At 43.9% G+C, this 19410-nt stretch overlaps 1 protein-coding gene across 1 annotated transcript in view; it reads right to left on the minus strand.

The window, feature by feature from the left end:
- The window catches only part of KNL1 (kinetochore scaffold 1), a 598022-nt gene that overhangs the window by 442510 nt on the left and 136102 nt on the right, over positions 1–19410 (minus strand). The gene's annotated exons all lie outside the window — the stretch shown is intronic.

The raw sequence follows: 19410 nt of genomic DNA on the forward strand, positions 1-19410 counted from the left end.
CAGGTTGTATTGTTAGTAATATTGCCGCATAGTCCGCTGTACGGGGGAGGTGGGGGTTGGGTTCGGGGGGGGGGGGGGGGGGGGGAATTTGTCACCATACTCCTATGATGTCAATTGCCAAATCATATACCGTCATATCCTGGAGTGTCCGGGGTATGGGAACAAATCACAAACGGCACAGATTAGCTGCGCAATTACACCGCCGTAAAGCTCAGAGTATATCTTCAGGAGACGCACCTACTACCCTCAGAAACTAAGAAGTTAGAGACGCTGGAGTGGTGAAATGTATGCAACAGCATATTACGCCTTTTCTAGAAGGGCTGCAATATGGATACTGGCCAGTATCCCTTTCTCCCTTAGGGATAGCAAGATCGATGTACAGGGGTGCTATGTGTTCCTAGGGGTACATTAGATGGTACACAGGAGGTGTTAGGGTCCATTTATGCACCTACTGTAGATCAGGACGCCTTTTGGTCACAGGCCTTCCTGGCACTTTCAGAATGTTCACAATACCCATGGCTATTAGGTGGGGACTTAAATGTGGTGTTTGATGCGAGTCTAGACAGCTCTCATCCTCCCTTATCGAACACTGCTGCGCATTCCCAAGCCGCTGCGTTAGCGCGTTGGGCACACGGATGGAACTTACTAGATATTTGGATATTCAAGCATGTTAATATTCAAGAATATTTATTTTACTCACACCCCCACAAGCTACATACCCGCTTAGATCATTTGCTTTGCTCACCGGACCTGGCCCCAGCCATTACACAATGTACTTACCTGGGCAAGACAATCTCAGACCACAATCCCATAGAACGAATGCTCAAATGGGGCTGTTCTACCGCACTTATCCCGGCTTGGCAAATGCAATCCAGACACTTAGAAGACCAAGTGCAGCGTACCACATTAGCCACAGCCATAACCACATATTTTGCAGATGAGGGCACAGCCACGCCAGAGCCATTGAACGGGAGGCCTTTAAGGTGTCGATCCGGGGAGTCTCCATGAGCTCCTTAGTAGGAATTCGGAGAGAAACTTTTAGGGACATAACAGAACTGGAGGGGGTGTTGCAGGCAAAAGAAGTGGCAGCCCAAGTGAGCGAGGATGGGGCAGAACCTTTACAGACAGCCAGGATCAGATATGCGGAACTGCTAGAGCATTTGAGAATGATTGATTTTAATGCATACACGCTTCATACCCATTCAGAAGCAGACAGAGTCGGCAAATTGTTAGCACAATTAAATAAACCTCAAACAACCCCAACTCCTATATTAGCGATACGTAATACTCAACACACATTGATCACCACCCAGGCTGAGATAAACGCTACCTATCAAGACTACTATACAAACCTTTATGCTGCTCCCCTACTAGACATGACAGATGCTACTACTAGTTTCCTTGCAAGTGTAGAACTCCCCACTGTTTCAGAATCAAACGTCGAGGAGTTGGTGGCTCTGATTACTATAGCGGAGATCCGAACGGCAATTAAGGCATTAGCTCGTAATAAAACACCTGGCTCAGATGGGCTCCGTGTCAAATTTTATTCAACCTTTGCAGCAACCTTGATCCCCAAATTCCTACAGCTTTACACTTCCTCACTCGAAGAGGGTACAATGCCTCCCACAACCAGAGAAGCTTTAGTTACTTCTCTGTTGAAACCAGACAAAGCTCATGCTGAACTTGCGTCCAATAGGCCTCTATCGATCCTTAATACGAGTATAAAATACTCAGTAAAATCTTAGCATGGAGGCTTCTCCCCTTACTCCCTCAGCTAGTACACATGGATCAATGCGGGTGTATACCCAAACGCAGCACATCACTAAATATTCGCCAGCTACATGCCTTACTACATGCAGCTTCGACAACTGCTCGGTTTGCTGGATGTTTATCATTAGATGTGTGCCAAGCTTCTGATACTTTGAGTTGGCCCTTTATGATGGCTGTATTGACCAAATTTGGGTTGCCCCTGGCATATTTCAAATGGATAAAATTACTCTACACTAACCCTTCAGCCCGTGCTAAAACTGGTTCGACTATCTCATCCGCTTATTTTGTTTATCGAGGAACACACCAGGGTTGCCCCCTGTCGCCCTTATTGTTCGTATTCGCGTTGGAACCCCTAGCGCAATATTTGCGTCAAGTTTTGGTCCTGTACGAAATTCCAATAAATGGCACAATCCATTCTGTGCCACTATGCTGATGACATGCTATTGTATTTTCAGGATTTAAACAGAAGCATGCATACGATAGCTCCGTGTCCTCAAAATTCGGGAAAGTGTTCGGATTATGTCTCGATGCCTCGAAATCTGTAGCGTATTCTTTATTACATATATCGGTCCCTATTTAAGGTTCGGTCGGATGCAATTCAAAGTAGAACCTATATCATTTAAATATTTAGGCATATAAATCTATAGAACCGATGTCGATACAATAAACGGAAATGTGGTCAGGACCATTAATTCACTTTGCTACCAGGTCTCTTTTTGGACAACCTTGCCATTGACAGCGACGGGCCGTCTAGCTGTGTCCAAAATGGTTATGTTGCCAAGACTCCTCTATCATTTTGTGAACCTCCTGGTTATTCTCCCAGCATGGATTTTTAAAACATTGGACACCCTTTAATCCTCCTTACTTTGGGGCTCAGGTAGATATATATTAGCATTAGCCAAGATGCAGCTTCCCAGTGCTAAGGGCGGAATGGGGGCACCTGATTTTAAAGCTTACTGTATAGTTGGGCAGTTACAACAGCTGGCATATTGGCTGGCAGGCCATAATTTATTTGAAATGGGATATTTCCCTGACCATTTAAGGCGTGGAACCCTACAGACACTATTATGTCCAGGGGCTGATAAGCTGCGGAGCCCTCCTTTTCTCCTACACAAAGCGCTACATTATTGGAAGCAACCTCACAAATGCAAAAATAATACCCCACCCTTATACCCCAAATGTTCCACTATGTGGCCCACCCACTAGACGAGGAATAGTATTAATGGCACGGATAAGAGGGTGGACACAAGTGGGTGTAGAAACGGTCGGTGATTTCTTTTTAGATGGTAACCGGTTGCCCCACGAGGAATTTGTATGCACGAATGCAGCACCAGACACACTATTTCTCACACATGCAGCAATAACACTTCATTCGGAAATATTGGTTGGCAGTGTAGAGGGAACCTCCAACCTTTCAATTATTGAAGTCCATCCACATAATGGGAAAAGGCTGTCACCTTGTTCGGTGGTTGTATGAAGGGTTGAGAGAACACCTGCAATACCCCTTTACGACGTCTTAGACAAAAATGGGAAACAGTACTAACACGAGAATTGGACGACAGAGAATGGGCCCTAATTTTAGAACACCCAAGACTAGTTTCTAGGAATTGCTGAAAGTAATACAATTATTTATATTGCACAGGGCTTATCTCACCCAGAGAGCATTACAGCAAATGTACCCCACGGCCTCTCCGAACTGCCGAGATGCCCTACCCAGGATGCCGATTTTATTTATATGTTGTGGTCCTGCCCAGTGTTGGGTGGGTTCTGGTCAGAGGTCATCTAGAGACTATCATCACTAACAGAACGCACACCTTGGGACACTATAGAGGCCTATCTTTTGGGCCTCTTTCCTCTCCCTAGGAAGGCAAACTTACTGCGCAGTTTTGCAGGATTAGCCCTGATGCTCGCAAAGAGGCTCATTACACAGCGCTGGAAATCCCGCACGGCGCCATGTGAAGGCAAATGGAGGAAGTTCTTCGATGGGCTGTAGCAGAGGGAAGCGCTGCAACGAGAGGAGTATAGGGGATTGAGAAACTGTCCAATCTCCCTGGAGTGGGCACACCTGATAGAGCTGTTTAAGGTAGAAACGGAAGAGATGTCAGGAAGCTCTCAGAGTGCGCAAGACGATTGTGATGAGGTTCTTTGATTCTTACTCATATAATGACTTCTACCATTGCGAGTGTTTCCCCCCTGCTGCTCTACCCCCCCCCCCCCCCTTCTCCTCGCTCCTTTCCCTTGTTCTTCCCTGTGCTATCGGGTGTGATTCTCACCTGGTACTATACAATTGGCCAGGTGTAATCTAACCACAGCGGCAATAGTTTTCTTTGTTTTAGGATTTGTTAAGGGGGTGGGTACAAGTTGGGAGGGGGGATTTGGGTACTAAGAAATATGACACCAAGCATACTACTATAGTTTATTACCTTACAACTGGGTTATGATCACATTGCACACACGATTACAAAAATGTGAATTACTAGAACTGTATAATCGGCAATACTTTTATGTAACTTGATATGGATGTACACACTGTCATAAGAAAAAGCAAAAATGTATAACTGAAGATATGATTACATATGATATATCCGTAGCACTCAAAGCTTGTGTTAAGAAAGGGAAAAAAAAGTGACGCTGGGGCAAGCTTTTAGGAGGGCCGTGGGGATCTTGGGCAGGCCTGTAAGGGTTGAGCATCCGTATTCGACTCTGGGGATAACTAATGCCTGGACTGCCATTTTTAGGTCTGAGGCATCAAGGAAAGGTTTTAGTTTCCTCAGGTAGCTCAGGTGAAACCTGGCAGTTTTAGCCATTGAGTTGATGTGGTCTCGCATATTCAGGTTGCTGTCCAGGGTTATGCCAAGAGATTTGACAGATTCCACTATAGTAGTGTGCAGTTTAGTGCTGTGATCGACATGGTCCATTCCCAGATGTCAGTGTTACTTTCAAGGGGGGGGGGAAGGGAGGTAGAGGGTTTTTAGAAGGAACTCAATTTTTTGTGCATTTAATTTGAGCTGGTTGCAGGCAGGCCATTGAAAAGTCAGCTTTAGGGCCTCATTCAAAGTGCAGATCTCCTCTAGAGATGAGATTTTTAAGTAGATCTGTGTATCATCGGCATACATGTGGAAGATGATGGCAGTATGTAGTAATTCAGTTAACGGTTCAAGATAGAGATTACGGTAACGCCCTATACGCCGGTATCAGCAGAACCCTTCTACACAAACTCCAGACCATCCAGAACGCCGCAGCCAGACTCAACATCGGGACACCACGTCACAAACACATGACCCAACACCTACGAGACTTCCACTGGCTCCCCGTCGAGAAGAGTGTCACCTTCAAACCCCTCACCCACGCTTACAAATCACTCAACAACATCGGACCCAAATACCTCAATGTAAGACTATCCTTAAACGCACCTAAGAGGAACCTCCAATCCGCCGACCTCGCCCTGGCAGAGGTCCCCTGCATCTGCAGAAACAGAACAGGCGGGAGAGCCTTCTCTCATATCGCAGCCAAGACCCGGAACGAGCTCCCTGTGAACATCAGAAGCTCCCCGACCATGCACACATTCAGGAAGGACCTCAAGACCTGGCTCTTCAACTGAACCGGAGCTGTGTGCCAGGGGAGGTGGGAGACGGGTAAGTTTTTCCATATTATTTGGACATGCCCGATAATTCAACAATTCTGGTCTGGAATAATTGGGGTGATGTCCGAGGTGGCAGGCAGGTAGGTACCACTTGATGCTAGGTGGCAATTGCTTGGACTCTCGGGGAGGATAGATGGTCCACACACACTAAAACCTGGCTACTGCTGGCAGCAGTGATAGCAAAAAATAGCATAGCTAGACTATGGGGGGGGGGGGGGGGGGGGGGGGGGGGCGACAAATGCACCAAGGCTGACCGTCTGGGAACAGGATCTGGACTGGTGCCGACAGGCAGAGAAAACAGAATACAAAAGCAGGGGCTGTCCTAAGAAATGGGGAAAAATCTGGAACTCATGGGAAACGTACAGGGCCTGAGGGGTGGAGGGTGGGAAGGAGGGACTAAACGAGGTGGAGGGTCTTCTGGAGGGCCTGGGTATTGCACCCACAATGTGAAGTGACAGGTGGAAAGAATATATATAGCACTCTTGTAACTGCCCAAACGGTTTTGCCTATTATCTATTGTCTGTACTGATGGATTGCGTATAAGTTTCAATAAAGAGAAGATAAAAATTAAAAAAAGAAGATGGTCAGACCAAGTAATGGGAGATGAAAGTTTTGGCCATTTCTGCCCACCTTTGGCAAGGGTCACTCCCCCTTTGGGGGTGAATATTTGGGGTGTTTATGCCCGCGTAGGCCTTGTAATTTTAAGCCCATGTGCCCCCAGTGAAAGTTTGTGTGTTAAATGTAGTTCCACTGATGGTCTGCGTGTTTTGCCATTATTTGTGATCGTAACTTTTTTTTCCCCTTTCATTTTAGTGCAAAGCATTTGTTTTACTTTGGTGTAACTTGTTGTTGCGTTTTTTTTATATTGTTTACTACAAATGTGTTTTTTGGAAATGTTGTAATAGCAGCAGCACATTTAGCTTCTGTTTGAATGTGTATGACATTTTCCTTGTATTTGTGCACAATGAGTATTGTGTTGCTGTGTGTGTAATTTTCTTTTGTTTTCTTTTTAGTGGGATATTGGTGCTTGCTGTGTCTGTGGAGAGTAGGTGCTGGTATGGTTTTACAGCATAAAGGTCTTTGTATGCTTGTATTGATCAACTTTACCTTGCAACTGCTATATGCCTGTAGTGTTTCTCATTGTTTTATAAATCCACACTTTACCTTTTTTACACAATGTTGGGTACTGTTGACTTATTTGTCAAGTTACTTGTATAACTAAGGACTTTGGCTAGCCGCAGGATGACCGCTCAGCAGGTTGTTAGGATGCTTTGAGTCTTCTTCTCACCATGATTATGAGACTGACTCTGCATCTGAGGCAGAGAAGGAAGGCCAGGATTTTGTCAGTGAATTTTCTGTCAGAAAAGAATCCTCTGATTATGAAGCTACTCTCAGTGAGGATGAAGCTACTCTCAGTACAGATTAAGTGCCTGTTTTAGAGGAGGACGCTGATGTGCCAATAGTGCAGCAAGAGGAATCTGGATTGCAGCCTGGAGCTGCAAGGCTTACCATTGGAAGTGCTGGACTCTGGGTTGACCCAAACATGGTGCAGCCAGTGCTGCCTGTCTTAAGTGGTGTTGCAGGGTGTAGAGTGAATTGTGAAAACATTTTGCCGATACATTTCTTTCACTTGTTTATGGACGATATATTTTTGGCTGAGATTGTTGAGCAGATTAATTTGTATGCTAAACGGTATTTGAGGGACAACAGTGCCAGACTTCGGCTCACTCTAGAGAAACCCGGTGGACTCCCACAAATCTGGAGGAGCTGAAGAAGTTCTTGAATTTAACTTTTTTGATGGGCCCGATTATGAAGCCATCTGTCTTCATATTGGTCTACTAATCCCTTGATGGCAACAGCTATATTTCCTGCAACAATGAGTTGTAATCGGTATTTGCTTCTTTGGATGTTGCATTTTGTTGATAATGCTTTTGCGTTGCCCCGAGACCACCCTGATTGTGACCCTCTTTTTAAGGTTTGGCCTGTCATTGATCACTTTGTTAATCAATTTTCAGAGATCTATGTGCCCGGGAAAGAAATAGCTGTGGATGAGTCTTTGGTCCTGTTCAAGGGAGATTGGTTTTTAGGCAGGACATTACTAGCAAGAAGACAAGTTATGAAATGAAGATGTATATACTGTCACAGAACTACTCGCATTGTCGAGCAAGAATAAATCAGGACCAGCTATTTTTAGGGACTACTTAACCTTTCTGGCGAGCTAAAAATCCTCTAACTTCTGTGCAAGACAAACCTACTTTTGACCTCTGTCTCTGAAAGCCAGCTAATGTGACAAGATAACAAGATTTAAAGGCATCTTTATTGCTAACAAAGTAAAAGAGCAAAAAAGATGCCTTTAAATCTTATCTTGTCACATTTGCTGGCTTTCAGAGACAGAGGTCAAAAGTCAGTTTGTCTTTCTACATTTATTTTTCTGTGACTGAAGTTAGAGGATTTTGAAAAGTGAACTGTGTTACAATTGAACTGTGCAAAGCATGTGAAATAAAAGGCTGTAAGAGGTCAGGCTTTTTTCTAATACAACACTGAAATAGCTACAAATATATTTAATTAGTTATGAAGACACATTTTTGTAATTGCTCTGTGAAAAAAATATTTTTATAGGCTCAAAAGAAAATATGTACACTTCACTTGGTGATGGTCACATTTTAAATATTTTTGCTGAAACCCAATTTCCAAACATTGTTTATGCGCTATTATCAGTTAAACTACATTTTAGTGGAAACGTTTTGTGGCCATTTCAATGGAAAATATGCTATCTGTAAATGACAGTGCACTACCACATCATGATTTAGTAATATATTTATGGAAAGTGAGTTTTTAAACATGAACTGGGAATTATTACTGCTTCTGCCCAGATGACACTGCTATTAGCGAACTAAGGGCCAGATGTACGACCATTCCATTATGCAAGTCGCAAAATGGAATGTGCAACAGTGTCTGAGACACTGTTTGCGATTCTCAAATGGGTTGCAAGGGACCGGCCTCGCTAATATTCATGAGGCAGGGTTGCAATTTGTGACCCATTGGGAATGGCCTGCAAACACAGGGATGGTGGCCTGCTGGGGACAGCAGACCCCCCCATGTCTGTCTGATTTTTCAATAAAGCAACTTTTTTCCCCCAAACGCAGCCCATTTCACTTTGAGGGAAATGGGATAAGTTTAAAAACAATTTTTATTTTTTATTTTTATTTTTTTTTTAAAGGCGTTTTGCGACCAAAATTGTTGTACATACCATCTGACTCGCTATTAGGAAGGTATGCCCTTGGCATGCCCCTTCCTAATAGCGACTCGCAAACACTATTTTACAAGGCACCTATTCGCAAAATAGCATTTGTACATACCACCACCTATTGTTGCGGTCACAAACGGGCAGATTTACCATTTGGGACCGCAAACAGGGTCATAGATCTGGCCCAAAGAGGCAAGCCAGGGATCATGTGTACCCTTTATATGTGCTTGTTTCTTGTTATACAAGGAGCAAATATTTAGTCTAGTAAATGAAAAGATTTTTTGTACAGCAGAAATAGTTGAACTTGCATATTTCAGGTGCTCTCTGTGATAATAAAGAAAAAGGGCGGTTCCATAAGACAAAATATTTGCCTAGGATCACACAGTTTGAGACCAGTTCACAAGTCAAGTACATTACAGTTAGGTCAGGTAGATTATTCAAGATACTAGACCTGCATGTCTAGTAACATTTTTATGATTGTTCGAGCCCTGTAGGAATTCCAGTATTGATCCCCCCCCCCCCCCTCTGTTGTCCATCCACTTTTGGAGTTACAGAGAAAACTGTGAAGGAACTGGGTAGAGGACCTTTTAACAAAGGTCACCATTTATATGTAGATAACTTTTACACTGGTGTGCCATTGTTCAAGCAATTGTTCAAAGTGGACACAGTTGCTTGTGGCACAATCAGCTCGAACCGTAAAGGTTACCCAAAAGAGCGGATTTGTAAAAAACTTGTGAAGAGACAGTGCAGTGCCTTGCGTAGTGATGAGCTTCTAGCTCTGAAATTTTCTGGCAGGAGCGATGTCTATATGCAGACTACCAACCAAGATGAAAGTACTTCACTTACGGCTGTTTGGGGTCAGGTTGCTAAAGTGCGCAAGCCTGTGTGCATTTTAGACTACAATAAACACATGGGTGGTGTAGATAGAGTAGATCAGAGGTGGAACATTACACTGCTGTTCATAAGGCATGCATGGGTATGAAGTTGGCTATCCATTTATTCCATGTAGCAAGCTACAATGCCTTTGTTGTATTTAAGGATTGCTCTCCAGAGTCAAAGAGGACATTTGTTCAGTTTCAACAGATGATAGGCAGCCTTGGTTTAGTGGAACAGGCAGGAGTTCCTAGAGAAGCAGTGGTGGAGGATGTGCCTGAAGAGGTGCGCGGAAGGAGAGCTGTATGTACTGCCCCTATTGTCCTCCTAATCCTGGGCTGTGTGTGGCCACATGTATTAAATTGTACCACACACACAGACACACACACAGAGTTTTTGGTTGCAACCATAAGCATAAAAGTAAACTGGTCTGTATAGTTTTATATTTTTTGTTCAGTTTTCATGGTTGGCATATAAGTTGGAGCTGTTGTGCTTGTAGTTAGTATTGTATCTATTGCCAATTGCTTTGTTTTTTTCTTCTTCATAAAATATGGGATGGCGGTGTGTGTGACCTGGCGCTTGGCTGGTGGTTTGTGTGGCCTGGCGGTGTGCGTGGACTGGCGCTTGGCTGGCGGTGTGCATGGACTGGCGCTTGGCTGGCAGTGTGTGAGTGGTGACTTGCTGCTGGTCACTACACACACTGCTAGACAAACACCAGTCCACACACTCCATCAGCCAGAGTGGTAGCTGTGTCAGGCATGTGGGCGTATAAAAGTGATGGGCCCTTCAATGGCGCTGCCTGTTAATGAGAGTGGTGTAATGAGCTGGGCCCGCAGCTGGCAGTGTGAATGGTCTTGAACACGTCACGTATGAAAGGGGTGTGAATGGCCTGTAAAAAGATTGGTGTCTTGCCGTGGCTTTACAGCTCACGAGCTGCGAGTCATTGGTTCAGGTTTTTAACCTTTTAACTATTAACAGTGCGTTTCCTTTATGTGAAATCTCTTGTTAATAAAATTATATATTCTGAGCCATCACTAACCCTCGTGCCAATTCCAGCCAATATGTGCGTGTACTTAATGAATAGTTGCTTGTGAAGTGGTATTTGCATTTTCTGTCTCTGTCAGTCAGTCAGTCAGTCAAAAAGTCTTTATTCGGTTTAAGTGCAAACCATAAAAGCATACTACAATAAATAAACTTAAAAATACAGACTTCATTTTAAATAACCATTACAACTAAAAAACACATTGACACAGATTGATGAAATAGAGCAATGTGTCCAGTTAAAAAACATTAAAAGGGATACAGTTCATTTCCTCAAGGAGCGAATTAAAACAGATAAAAAATTCGCAATGTTAAAGGTTTCCTAGACATCATTTAACATCTGAAGGTAAAGAAGAGCAGGTCTCACCTGAACAAAGCCTTTATTTCTTAATATAGGGAATAAAAAGCGTTTCCTTATGTCAATAAAGTGCTCACAAAAGAAGAAAAAATGTGTCATGTCCTGTGGAGAAAAATTATCACAGGAACAAGGGCCAAGATCCACAGCCCTTTTCCAGCCTTTCCTATCTCCAAACAAGAGGTGTAATTGATTTAGTCTAAATCTAGTCAGTAGGAAACGATGATTTGCGTTTGTGACATAGCCTAAATATGGTTCCATGGATGGTGTAGTTTTACAGAGCTGGTGAGCCCTAACGGTGCCCTTAACCAGCTCGTTCCCTTCCCTATCCATGGTAGATATGTACACAAATGTTTCTTTACACCATTTAATGTCACCTTTTACTAGGGCCTCTGGGGACTGATATAATTCAAGTCTACCTAGCTTTATGGCCAGGTTCTGAATATATTTCAGCCAAGGTATACGGGACCTAAAGTCTAGCAATGTACAGTCTTTCATGATTGTATGGTTTAATTGTAGGTCCGGGTTAAGCCAAATGCTAATCCATTTCAATAATGGGGCCAGGGCAATGCTATCTTCTACAGAACCGATTCCAAGTTCCTGGTGGACATTATAGTTGGCAGTTGAAATCGGGACTGAGAGGAGGTTTTTTAGAAACCTATCCTCAACGATCTGAATGCTTTTGACATTTTTGAAGCCCCATATCTCGGCTCCATACAATGCCAAAGAGAGGCATTTAGCTTTATAGACTTGAATAAGGGCCCTCATTGGTCTGGCGCCTAGCTTTCTGGCAAAACCCAGAACACCCACAGTAGCTCTAGATAAAACAATCTTTTTTGCTGTAATTTGGGTTACCCAGGAACCTTGGTCGTCAAAAAGAACGCCCAGATAAGGAAATGAAGATACCCTGGATAATTGGTGACCCCCACATTTAAACGTTTTAGACTTAGCAGATTTTGGACCAATGACCATGACATGCGATTTAGCAAAATTGACAGTTAAATCCAAGGCCTTCATAAAGCCCGCAAATGAATCTAGCAGTAACTGAAGGCCCACTCCAGTTCTTGCAAGTAAGGCGGCGTCATCAGCATATAAAAGTGCAGGGATTAAACATTTCCCTGCACGAGGGATATCATTACATGAGGTGATTAAGGCATTGTCTAATTCATTTATGTAAAGAGTAAAAAGCAGGGGTGCCAAAATGCACCCCTGTCTAACTCCATTTGATATGAGTATGTCTTTTGTGCAATTGCCCGATTGATCGTACCGTACTGTAGCCGATAGATCCCTGTGAAGATCAGCTAAGAAGTAGACGATGTTTTTGTCTACTCCATGGGATAGGAGCAAGGACCATAGTTTTGACCTATTTACACGGTCAAAGGCCGATGACAGGTCCATAAAGGCTACCAACAAGGTTCCCTTCTTGGCCACCGTGTATTTGCCTATTAAGAGTTGTAAATTTAGACATTGGTCTATGGTGCCCATCCCTTTTCTGAATCCGTACTGAACCTTGGAGAGTGTTCCTGTTTCCTCTAGCCAACCAGTCAATTGGGCAAGGACAACCCTCCCCAGTACTTTCACAGATGAATCTATTAAGGAGATTGGACGGTAACAGCTCGGATCACCTCTATCACCTTTTTTAAAAATAGGTATAATGACAGATTTCGCCCAAGTCAACGGTAGACCCAGTTGACATGCGTTAACGAAGACGTTAAATAAAATTTTAGACCAGATTTTTATGTCTGATTTAAAAAGGTCAGCCGGGACTCCATCAGGTCCCGGCGCCTTATTACTTGTCATTTGCATAATGGCATGTGTGACCTCTAATTCTGTAAAGGATAGGGTATAATTCTCGGAGTTCAGTATAGGCGTCACCCTGGGGCCATCTCCATCATACACCTGTTTGAAATGGCTAAACCACTTGTCTTCTTGAATACCGCAATCAAGCTCATTGTTACTTTTACCGTTAAAAAAAGGCTTGTTTACGATAGTTCAAAATTTGGCACTATTTTTAATGACATCAAGGGATAGAAGTTCGTTCCATGCCTCTTCCCTAATTTCATTTTTACGCTTATTCTGGGCCTTTTTATAGGCTTTCCTGAATACAGCGATTTCTGCTCTGTCTGGTGGGACGGCTTTCAGAGCTCTCATTAACTTCCGTTGGGCTAATGAGCAACTGTGATCAAACCATTTCTCCCCATTCATGGGTTTGGCCTTACAAGCTTTTTTAAGGTCACTGTTTACCTGTGAACAAATTTTGCCATAGGCGGTCAGGACCACTTCACCAAAAATTCAGTCTTGCAAACACGTATGCATTTCATCCCCAACCTTTCCCAACAAATTCTCATTAAAGTCCTTTGGGACCACTTGACACCATTTCAGGCGACGTGTTTGGTCGGTTGGCCTTATGTCCATGGTTCTGGCAGTCGGATTGTCAGATTCTCTTTTCCTAAGATCGTCAGACAGAGTTATCTGGACAGAATTATGATCACTATAAATAGACCAATTAACCTTATACCGACTTACATTATCTGCTAAGGTTGTACTGACAAAGATGTAGTCAATAGTGGAACCCAGACCAGTTCCTTTATACGTTGGGATATCATTTAAATGGTTGACGGGGTGAACCAAAGGATTGTCGGCAAGAAGCTCTTCTAGATACATGCCCTGTGGTGTGTGTTCGAAGTGTATATTTCCTTGGTTTGAAGGACCTAAACTGTCCCATACAAAACAGTTGCTAAAACAATGATGAACATTAAAATCGCCAAGCACTATAACCAAATAGGGGTTCTTGTTATTTTCATTATACATTTGCAAGAAATCATATAGACTGAACAAGTGTTCATTTGGTGTACTTTTAGTGAACGAATTATAAAAATTAACAATAAGCCAATTCCCATTAGAGTTGGATTGAATTTCCATGGCTAAGCAGTGAGGCGAACCTGACTCCACTTTACTGTATTTACCCTCGAGTGACAATGAAATGAGAGTGAGAAGTCCGCCCTTTGCCCTCCCCCGGCAAGAAACCACCGCAGGTGACCAAAAGGCAGAAAACCCATCCAACAAGAAGGTACTTTCGGTGTCCCAAGTTTCTTGTAGCCCAATAATTTCATGGCCTAATAAACAATCCCTCCATAAGGGATCATGCGCTTTGCTATTAAGGCCGGCTATATTCCAACTAAGGACACTTGTGCCTGCAGGCTGTATTGGAACAACAGCTATGCTATCCACATTATCAACATTAACATTCCTCACTATTGTCATAGCATGTGGAGTGCCCTCAGCACTCATACTTAACTCAATTCCACTTAATCCCTGGTCCACCTCCAGTATCGGGGTTGAAACTTCCCTAGTGGATATAGAGGTAACCCAATCATGGTGAAGTCAATCATTTGAGTCTAGATCACTCAGAGCTTGAAAACGGTTGAATGTAACGATACCATGAAAAGACTGTCCATCAGGGCAACGTGCTCTACCCTCCAATGGATCACTAATAGGAAGATTTGTCTGTTGCCTATAAAAATAGCCCAATGGTCGAACAGTAATACCCTGATCGGTATGAGGAAGCAAAGTAGCTTTTAATAGGGTATTATTGACCAAGGAATGATTTCTAAAATTTATTATGACACAATCCCCCTTTGTGTTTTTACGAGAATGCCCTATCCATGAAACTCTTCTAGTAGTTGAGATCTGATGGGCCAAATGCACTGGAAATCCACACTGTTTATTTAACCTCGAGACAGTTTTGTTCTTAAGAGATTCGTGGGATTCTATTTTGATATTTTGGGAACCATCCATCAGGGGGGGGAACATTTGTTAACACTACAACAAAAGGGGCGCACTCAGAGGGTAAGTCTGGTTGCGCTCCTCCTGTATGCATAAGCCTGGGTACGTGGTTGCTCCTTGCACAGCTATCTAGTGGTAAAATATTATTCACATTGGTCGTGGGTACAACAGCCGGGGGTTCAATACAATTAGGAATTGCCTTTAAGGATTTATGAGGGTCAACAGATCCACATGAGACCCCAACCACACTACAAGGTTTCACGGAGGAGTTATTACGAAGGGCCACGAGATTACAAAGACCTTCAATCTCTACCGATAGTTCGCCAATCTTGGCTACTAGGGGTTCAACTATTTTTATGATTTTAGCCTCCAAAAAGCCTACCAAAGAATCTAATTGGTCGGGATCAATCTTGGTTGTTAGATTATTAGAAGAGGCTTCCTACAAGGTGTCCCCAATTAAAAACGCAGAACCTGTTTTTTTGTGGCTACTTCGTGCACCTCCCCGTTTCGATTGAATGTGTTTACGGGGTCTCAAAACTCTCTGTGTTATCGAGTCCGGGGATACCTGTGAAGGAGACTCATTTACATCTTTTGGGGGGTCCCTATTAGCTTCAGGCAAATCTTGTTCGATAAGAACTAGATCGCCCAGGGTAACCAAATCATGATTATCATTCGAACTATTCACACCGTGAAACGGAGGGGATGAAATGGTGGATGTATTATTCAATAAAGGGGAGATGGTAGTCGAAGTGGAACCTTGACCTAAAGATTTGCGCCTTTCACTGTTAATTTTGGTAACTACTTTAACTAGGTAGTTGTCTAGGGTTGAAGCAGTGGCAGATTTGTTTCCCAACGTGGGTTTAGACATGTTAAACAAGTCCCTACAAGATCCTAAAACAACAAATTAAACTATAACAATATATGTTTATCACCAACACATACAATAATACAAGTCATCCAAATGAAGTAATTAAAATCAGCACTACAGCGTCTTAATTCCTGGGGATAGGCAGGTCACCAAGTCCAGATTATCGCGGTTAAATACCTTGCGGCTTAATAGCGTGGCCCGACCCGGCCTCTCTCGGTCCTCTGAGGGCCACAGAGGGCCCGCCCTTTGCCCGGCGCCGCCCCGCGCGCATCCCGCGACGCGGAGAAAGCGGGCGATTTTTAAGCGCCTCCGGGCGCGTGAATGACGTCAGGGGCCCAGGGTCGTCTGGGGGCTGTAGTCTCCCCCGCTCCGAGCCGCGAGGTGCTGTGGCGGCGGCAGGGGAGAAACGCAGCCCAGGAGAGCCAGGAGTCAGCGACCGTAGGACCGGGCAGCAGAGCGTCCAGCAAAGCCCACAGCAGGTATGAGCACACCTTGTTTCCTCCTTTCCCGCTCCTCAGTGAAAGCGGGCGATTTTTAAGCGCCTTCGGGCGCGTGAATGACGTCAGGGGCCCAGGGTCGTCTGGGGGCTGTAGTCTCCCCCGCTCCGAGCCGCGAGGTGCTGTGGCGGCGGCAGGGGAGAAACGCAGCCCAGGAGAGCCAGGAGTCAGCGACCGTAGGACCGGGCAGCAGAGCGTCCAGCAAAGCCCACAGCAGGTATGAGCACACCTCGTTTCCTCCTTTCCCGCTCCTCAGTGAAAGCGGGCGATTTTTAAGCGCCTCCGGGCGCGTGAATGACGTCAGGGGCCCAGGGTCGTCTGGGGGCTGTAGTCTCCCCCGCTCCGAGCCGCGAAGTGCTGTGGCGGCGGCAGGGGAGAAACGCAGCCCAGGAGAGCCAGGAGTCAGCGACCGTAGGACCGGGCAGCAGAGCGTCCAGCAAAGCCCACAGCAGGTATGAGCACACCTTGTTTCCTCCTTTCTCTGTCTCTGTCTTTCTATGCCACGGTGTACATAGTGTCTGTAGGGAAAATCTACCAATTCTCAATATTTTCATAAAGTAGAAACCCATGGGAGTACAGGGTGGTGTCCCTTTCGTGGATTCAAACATGCTTTCTTACCCAAAATGCCCTGTAAACTTCTAAATGTGACTGCAGTCACACATTTTACCTGCAATACTTTGCCATATTCTTCCAGAATTAGAAAAAATTCCCAAATTTCCTACCGCCCAGCATTCCAGGACTTAGTGAAGCCAAGAACCATAGAAGAGGATTTCCCTTACCCGAGGCAAAAGAACAAATCCTAAACCTCACCTTCTGAAAAGATATAGCACATGATAGAGGGTAAAAGATTTCAAATGAAAATTTATTTCACAAAGACATGAATGTGATAAAAGAGATGCAAAGGAAGCCCAGAAATTCAGATTCAGAACTCCATATTCAGTTTCGAACGCCATTCTAAACTGAATATGGAGTACTCTCCGCATGTCCAAGTTATTTAAGGTTTGGTCCGATCAGTGTTACTACGGAGGAGACAGATGTAATAAGGACAGGACTATTTGAAACATTATTGCAAACACTTATTTGGGAAGCACTGATGAAGTCAGAGATGTGAGAGCATCGAATAACTGACGAAACACGTGTTTGCAATATCTGGAGGAGATATTAGAAGATGAGAACATTTTGAAATCGAAGAACCTTGATGGAATAAATCTTTGTGGATTTAAGAAGAATTGGACATATTTTATTCTTGCGTGCTCGGGAAACTGTGTTGACCATAAGTCTAAAGTTAATGATGGAAGAGATAGGGTGGGTGCGAAGACTGGTAAATATCAATACCTGGAAAATACTCATACATTCCTCATGACCTCCCTCCTATCTGTGCTACTGTCAGAGAATAAAACTGTAAATTGTATTCATATCGAAAACACTTTAACAGAACCACAATGCCAGGGGAGTTTATATACGGTGAGGGTTGGGACTCAGCCTGATTGGACTATTTGTCAGAAGAGTGTGTGATGGATTGTTGGGGCAATTTGTGGTTTCAAGAAGCTGGGGCAACGGAATCTGTAATGTAACACGAGTTCAAGTACAATGAAAATTGTACAAACACATTAAACAAAAACTCAAGGCCATGGCACTATAATACATGCGCCTCTTCCCGGCATGGCTACAAGTGATCCACGTGGGAAATCATCCTTTTTTTATACCCCAGGAGGAGGCTTGGGACTGGTTGACAGAGCAATGACCATTACAGACAAACCAACCACACTCATTGCCCAAGCGCCCTGCTGTTGGAGGTCGAGGTTCAACGCCTGTTTTTTGTCAGGCCAGCCATTTGTCCAGATTCTAGAAACACAATTGAAGGCCTTCATGAGCATTAACCAAGGGACACAGGACACACCCGGGACACAGGGGGAAACAATTAAAGCCACTGTAAGAGGGGAGACACAATCCTACATTAGGTTCAAATCCTATCAGACGTATGCCCCCAATCTCAGAATTGGAAACATCTATCCTGGCACTCAAGAACAGAAGGAAGGGTATTACAATGGGAATAATGAGTGGTTACTTGGCAGTGGAGTACCCTGAGCTAATTATGCTTGGATAAGGCTCACCTGTGTTTTTATTATACAAATGGAGTGATAAATCCAGCTAGCTGCAGCACTGGCTTTCAACTATGAAATTGGAGTCTAGAGTGGTGCCCTGTATAACCAAACTGACTAGGATGCAGGCAGTAACCGCCCCAGAGATCGCCTTCACAGAATACTATGGCTCCCTCTACGCTGAACGTGTATGCCCAGCATGTGAAAAGTACACCCCCTAACACATTCACATTCCACTGCCAAACTGACTTCCACAGGATGAGCTAGACTAGCTACTGACCGAGGAGGAGATTAATGAGGCCCTCTTTGATCAATCTGACTAGGACCACCAGACCAGACAGATTATCGGCGTATTATTACTGTAGACTCTGCAAACCATTTATATATAGCGAAGGCAGTAAGGCTATAAGACAGTTGCACTAGTATTCATCAGTATTTATTAATTAACTGGAACCAGACACTCAACTGTTTGTGATCCAACCGCCACTGGACCACTAAAAGAAAACTTCCCAACACCTACAGGACAGGAGCATCTATCAAAATATATATTCGCTTTGATAGTAAAGAGTTATGTCATAATGTCCATAATCGCTTTTATACTTTACATTTCTATTATTGAGAAAAATTGATATACATCACATATATAAATCATTTGACCAAACTCATGTGAATATTCATAAGTGATACACAGGAGTCGCGTAATCTTAATGTAACAAATCCTGAATTATTTCTATTCTTTTGTAGATGCAAACAATCAGCCCAGTCAATGCGTTTCGTCCTTGCGGACTTAGTCAGGGTTGTTAGTAAATGCTCTGAACCAGGAGTATCTTCTCAAGCTGAACCTTGCGTTGATAATGAATGGAACCAAGACAATAGTATCCAAAGTACGTCCTCAATTTATTTGTGTTCAACTCCACTGTATATGTTCTAGCCCTCCTTCCGCCAAATTCAAAAATAATTCATTTTGGGGTAATTGTATTTTACTTGCATATATCCAAAACGACAACTGCCATGTACCTGGTTCAGAGTGTCAAATCATCCTGCCCCCTATCCTATATATGTATCTTGAAGCCATCACTCGAGGCCATTCCCCGGCAGAAATAGACCAGACAACCATAGTGGTGCTCCTGAAACCCAAGAAGCCATTAGACAGATGAGTCTTCTACTGGTCTAACTCCCTCATAAACAGAGGTTAAACTGTTCACCAAGGTCCTGGCGAGATGCCTCA

Source organism: Triturus cristatus, chromosome 9, assembly GCF_964204655.1.
Source record: "Triturus cristatus chromosome 9, aTriCri1.1, whole genome shotgun sequence".
Classification (NCBI taxonomy): domain Eukaryota; kingdom Metazoa; phylum Chordata; class Amphibia; order Caudata; family Salamandridae; genus Triturus; species Triturus cristatus.